Genomic DNA, 6847 nt, shown 5'->3' on the forward strand with positions numbered 1-6847 from the left:
GAATCAGCATGTATGAACCCCATTTTACAGGAGAGGAAACACACTTAGAAGGGGAAGTAACTTTAGCCAAGGTCATAGACCATTTAAGTGGGAGGTGAATTCTAAACCGAAGATTCTCTGAGTTATAAGTTCATGTTTTTGCCAGTATATCTGCTATTTCTGAAAGGCTTTTCAAATCACAGAGAAGCTCTCTTTAATGTCCTTTTCTTTTTTTTTCTCTTTATTTTTCCCAACCTTTCCATTTTTCTCCTAATTTTTTCTTCTTCTTGCCTGCCTTCCATTCTTTTTTCTTCCTTCCTCTCTTACTTTCCATACACATTCATTTCTTATTATGGCTGATCCTGCTGTAAAAATTCTGGAATCAAGTGGCTCATGGCTGCTGTTCTCCAGGAATTCCCAGTGTAGTGCCCACAGTACATATCCATTTGTTCACAGAATTACATGACATACAAATAAATGCAACTTGTTGCTTCTGATGTGGGCCAAGCCAGTGCCCATCCCCACCCTACTGGACAACTTTTAAATATCCCCTTCCCTAGTTTCTTAGCCCCTGGTTTTGATTACTCTTCTAATCAGTTTCTGAAACCTAGACTAAAGATTGCCCCTAGACTGAATCATAGAATAGCTCTCACCCACCCTGGCTTTAGATATCTACATAAAGCCTGTGATTTCCCAACATTCCCCAAGCCATTCCAGACTTAACTCTTGGATAATTCCATCCCAGAGAGTAAATAGGATTTAACATTTCTCCAGTCCAGTATACTTGTTGAATGTAAACATTAAAGGCTAATGTGCTTTCCAAACCCATAGCCACTCTACATCAATAGCTTTGAGCTCTGCTCTTTAAGAAATTTATTAATTAAAATCTGTTTTTCCTCATTCAGGGTCCTTGGGGATACAGAGGGTACCCCAGCAAGACTGCCAGTCCCAACCAAAGAAGCCAACACTGTCTTCCAGGAGGATCTCGAGACCCCTTCCTCTCAACTGAGATCAGCTAGGGTGAGAGTTCCTTGAAGTGAATCCCCCAAATAGACAGGGACAGCTCTAAGCCCCTGCCCAGCAGGAAGCAGATACAGAAGACAAGCCCTCCTGTCACTCAACTTCCCATAGAGATGTTATGGAGATCACGTCTCTCAAGGGAAAACAAGGCAGGCAGTTAGAGGCAGGCATTGGGTCTCTGCATTCCTGCATGTCCCACAGGATGCACCTCCCCAAAGACCTCCTCTCACCACCCAAAACTTCTCTTTTCGTCTAATAAAGTCCTTTTCTAAAGAGATGAGATCAGTCAGGTGGTCCCACACCCAGAGAGGAATAGCCCATTCTAGAGGAAGAAGGGATAAAAACTCCAAGTCCTGGCCAGTCAATGCCTTTTGAGCATTTTGAGCCTTGCCTCTGCTCAGGGCCTGCTCCCAACTCTTTGGAGTATACTTTTTCTCCTAAGAATGACTCCCTGTCCCTTGAGCCATTCTCTACTGCTTGGGCTACTTCTTCTTTGACATGTATTTTTACTTCTAATAAACTCCTTTTCTGCAACTTGACCTCTCTGGTCCGTGTCTCCATTCTTCGGTTCCACGAGACCATGACCCTGGCACAAGAAATATCCTACATCACTTCTAGCATAGAATAAGGAAAACAGAACATGGGGTAGAAGTCTGGAAACCTGGATCTCAGTCCCTGCTTTGTCACTTTCAGTGTGACCTTGGAAAATCACATACTTTTCTTGAGCTTATCTAGAAATCCTTATCTAGAAAATAGAGACAATAAAACTTGGTCTGCATGGTTCATTAGGAAGTTATAAGATAAGGGATGTCAAAGTCCTTTTAACCCTGAAGTTATATGAAGTAAGGCCTAGTTATGTGTGTGTGTGTGTGTGTGTGTGTGTGTGTGTATTATATATTCACTTAATTCTTTTTGTTCTTTCCTGAACTTCCTGTCTTTCGAAACTCCCTCAATCCTAAAAGGACTTGGGACAGCCATTCACACAACATGTGTTATTTGGTCAACACACAATACATGTATAGAAATACACACATTCACACAATGTACACACACTTTTATATGCATGTGTTAATATTCATATAAATATACATAGCTATTTAGATAATCACCACTTCTACTTACATACTTTTTATCACTCACAGTGCAAATAGATATTTGCATTTATCCTGTACATTTACTATTATTATCCTACACTCCTATCCCACCACTCACCTCCTGCCAATCAGGTCATCTGATAGTTGGACCCTTCTACCTCAGTCTTGAATGAAGCATCTCCACAAAGTGTTAAACTAAGACTACATGGTTCCCTTCATCTCTTTCTAGAATCTTAGCTCTGGGTATTCCCTCTTGCCCCTCCCTGCCCCATGCACAAAGGAGAAAAGTACCACACAGGGTTCATCAAGCTTTTACTTGAGCATAGGGCTGAAGTGTCAAAGAACTTCAATCTAAAATGGAACCAGAGGATAGGAAATGGAGAAACTCACGCATGTGCCCTCAGAAAAATAGAACTTAACTGAGAGACTGATTTTCTGTAAATGCCTGATTTACAGAAATCTGATATTTATTTCCTGACCAATGAAAATACATCAAGAACTTCTTCCCATCATGCCAATTAACTACTATTTGGACTCTGGCTGGACTTACCCCTTTTTGCACTCCTTGCCCATAAATACAGCCCACCCCAAACCCTCAAATGGCTTGCCTGTAGCTTGCTACAGCATACATTTTCTGAATTGCAATTCCTCTGCTACTGCTAAAGCAGGGCCTGGTTGGGACCTCCATAGTAGAGGCCTGTAGTAGAGGCCTTGTAATAGCTCCAGCCTCACCTTTCCTTGACCTATAGTTTAACAATAGATCATCCCTCTGTGGCTTGAGCTCCAAATGTCCCCTGTCCCAGTTCCCTGCTTTAGAAAATTACCTTGAAGCTTATGACTAATACCCTTAGGCTTATTGATCACAATCTCTATGGTCTAGCATTCTTTCCAGGCTACTCCCATCATTGTTCCTGGGTTGCTGATGCCATCTGTGAGCCATGTTGCCAGAGAGAAAGCCCCACGCAGACCTTCCCCACCCACCCCCACCCCTGCAACCATCATGTAGCCTCTGGAGGAATGCCCAGATTTTTTCTTAAATACCCTATGCCAGTCTGAGAATGTTAAGGCAGTTTTTGAAGGTATTAACCTGCTGCCTTCTCAGACCACCAGTGCTCTGACAATAAATGCGTATCCTATAGCCCAACTCCTGTGTCTGTCTATTGGCTGAGCTGCACAGGGAGCATGAGCCCCAGACTCGGTTGCCCTCCAGTTTCACTCCCAAATAAATTCAATTTCAGGTAATTAGAGCTTGCCTCAGTTTACTTCTTTATTTAGGTTAATAGAAGCATCCCCTTAGATCTGGATAATTTCCCTGACAAGGAGTAAACTCTGAGATGTCCTAAATTAAATTACAGGATGCCAGAGGGTAGAAGAGGCAAAAAGGAGTTAATCAGTAAACAATTGCAGTGCAAAACCAATAAAAGACTGCTCCGTGTTGTAGCCACAAGGCCCATGTGCTTGGCACATCAAATATTTAATATTCAATAGATCAGAGTTTAGAATAAGGAAAGGTTTTATTTATCAAAATGGCACTACAATGAGAAGATAGGAGATTCCTGGTTTTCTCTAATCTATCTTAAGGAAGTCCAAAATACAGGCTTCTTTTATGTCAAGGGAAGGGAGAATGGGCAGGGCAAGAGGTGAGCTCCAAAAAAGAGCAGGAAATCTTCAAATCTCTTTGTTCCCAGTTGATTCTTGACATTCTTGACCCCCTACTGATCTGAGTAGGTCCTGAGTCCTGTAAATCTTTGATAAACAGTCATGGCTTTGCATATCTTTCTCCACCTATTCAGGAGGCTGTTTTTTGCAGAATTCCTCTAGTCAATTAGCATATCTATAATGGGAACTATTTAACCAAAGGCCCTGGGAGAAATGCAGGCTAGAATTTATGGTAAGCATCAGATGGTGCAGGCATTATGGAAAACAGTATGGAGGTATCTCAAAAAGTTGAAAATAGAACTACCTTGTGATCCAGCAGTTCCACTCTTGGGTCTTGGGTATCTAGCCAGAGAAATCCAAAACACCAATTCAAAAAAATATATGCACCCCGATGTTTATTGCAGTGCTATTCACAATAGCCAAGACTTGGAAACAACCAAAATGCCCATCAGTAGACAACTGGATAAAGAAACTGTGGTACATTTATACAATGGAGTATTACTCAGCTATAAAGAATGAAATCTAACCATTTGCAAAGATATGGATGGACCTAGAGAACATCATGCTAAGTGAAATAAGTCAGACGGAAAAAGACAATTACCATATGATCTCACTTATATGTGGAATCTAAAGAACAGAATAAATGAGAAAACTACACAGAAATAGACTCAGAGATATAGAGAAAAAAACTGATGGTTGCTAGATGGGAGGGGGATGGGGATGGAGGAGAAGGTAAAGGGATTAGAAAGTACAAATTGGTAGTCACAATATAGCCACAGGGACATGAAATACAGTTTGCAGAATATAATCAATGTTGTAAAGACTTTGTAGGCTGTCATATGGACACTTGTCTTATTAGGGAGACCACTTCATGGATGGTGTAGATGCCTGACCACTGCAGTGTACACCTGAAGCTGAAGCTGAATAATATTGAATATCAATTATAATAAAATATAATGTCACAGGATGTGGAGTACAGCATAGGGAATAGAGTCAATGGAATTGTACAGCTATATACAATGTCAGAGGGATAGTAAATTGGGGGGGGATGTTATCACTTTGTGAGGGGTGTAAATGTCTAACTATTGCATTGTTTCTTTTTAGGGGGGAGAATTGGGGAAAGGGGAACAGACAAGTTGCTGTCCTTTTGTTCTTCAGTCTAGTTGTGGAGGACGTTGCTTCACTGGCCCAAGTTGGCACCTTAGCTGTGGAGGGCAGTGTCACTGGCCCTCATATGTGGGATCCGAACCAGGGCCCTCTGGCGTCCCAAGCCAGCTCTTAATGCGCCACTCAGCCGGCCCACTAGTGCATTGTTTTGTACACCTGAAACTAATAAAAATAAAAGTCAGCTAGGAGAGAAGCAAAAAGCATTTCACCTTATCACACTCACACTCCTTAGTATTAACTTCCAGGTGACTATTTCCAAAATTATGTAAAAAGACAGAACAGCCAGTGTCCATGGAGCCCCAGGAGTCTCCCCTTCTTGTTTAGGGACTCTGCTGTGGACTGTGCTGCAGATTCTGCTGTGCCTATCCCAGAACCAGCCCTGTTTCAGCTTCTTCCACCCCCTTTGTCTATAGTTCATGTAAATCCTTTCAGAATGGCTTACATCTTTCTCCCCCCTACTTGATGTATAAAAACACTTGCAAAACTCTAGGACAATGGACAGGTTGTCTTTCCTACTTTGCCATACTGCTGGTGTTTTACACTCCATGCCCCACAACTGGTCTCCTTTTTTTGCTAGCAATGGCCTAATAAACGCTTTGTTTTAAAAAGACTTTCAGCTGTGAAAGTTTATTTTTTGCTGTTGTTGTTTAACATCCTCTTCTACCTTACCCTCAAGAAAGACCTCAGAGTCTCCCAAAGTCACATTTGATGAAACTGGCCCTTGCAGAGAGCCTGAGTCATGGAGAATGGGAGAATGGGAGAATCTATCTCTAGCTCTTCGAGTTTATTCCACAGGCAGCCAGGCCAAGGCTCCAAACTCCAGAGGGGTCTGAAAGAGCTGGCCAGCCATTCACCCAGTCAACCTTCCCCTACTCTGTCTCCTTTAATTACACAGCAAGTTTTAATCAGTCATTCCTACCCTAGGTCAGGTCAGTCAGCTAATTAAAGTTGTTTTATCTTCTTTTGAAGAGGTTGTTAACTGATTAGTCAACCAGTGTTGATTGCTCAGTTTATCAGTAAATAAGTTAGGCCTAATGAGTCAGGCTTTAGTAGGTCAGCACCAGTAAGTTAATTGAACAGTATATTCCAATTCACTGAAGGGTAGCTGAATGTCATCCCGAAATATGCATTTTTTTGGCATAAGAATTATTTTGAGTAAGTGCAGACACAGGAGAAGCTCAGAAAACAGAGAAGTTACACTTTTGTGAGGAAAATTTACATTAGAAAAGGGGCCTGTCTGAGGAAGACAGCTATTACCAGAGATAACTTTTTCAACTGAGAGACTTACTTACTTGGCAAGGCACCCTTTATTTGTCATACATATCATCTTCTCACATTCCTGTGAACTGCTTTCCTCCCCCTTGAAGTCCCAGGCCTGTATCCTTTTCCTTAGCACAAGATGGTATATAAAGCCTCAATCGTCTGGGTGCCTTTTGGATCTCCTATCTTGTGGGCCTCACTGCTATGTACATAATTTAATTTGTTTTTCTCTGGTTGTCGTCACCGAGGGAATGCTGGGGGGGTTTCGGTGGTGAGATGCCCAGGGAAAAGAAAGCACGCAGAGCCAAGCTGAGGAGGAACCAGCTAGCTAGCTTTATTCAGCAATAGCAGCCATTATATAGAGGTTTCGGGGGAGGAGAGTGCACGGAAGTGTGCGTGCTCCCTCCCGCAGCTGTGAATCATGTAAAGAGCTTATGTCACCTATGCAGCAGGCTCCGGAGTCAAGGTTTGTTATGTCTGGGGCCAGGGTCCATGCGTCAGCCTACACCCATCTGGATGGCCCAGGCCTAGTGTCCAAGGCTGCTGCTTGTGTGGGCCCTGAACCTCGTCCGGGGTCAGTGTCATACGCCAGCCTGCACACAACTGACTCAGCCCGGTCCCTGTCACTGTTCAATCTGTCTTATGTCATTTTAATTATTAGACCAGCC

The sequence above is a fragment of the Hipposideros armiger genome, unplaced genomic scaffold, assembly GCF_001890085.2.
Source record: "Hipposideros armiger isolate ML-2016 unplaced genomic scaffold, ASM189008v1 scaffold_254, whole genome shotgun sequence".
Lineage (NCBI taxonomy): Eukaryota > Metazoa > Chordata > Mammalia > Chiroptera > Hipposideridae > Hipposideros > Hipposideros armiger.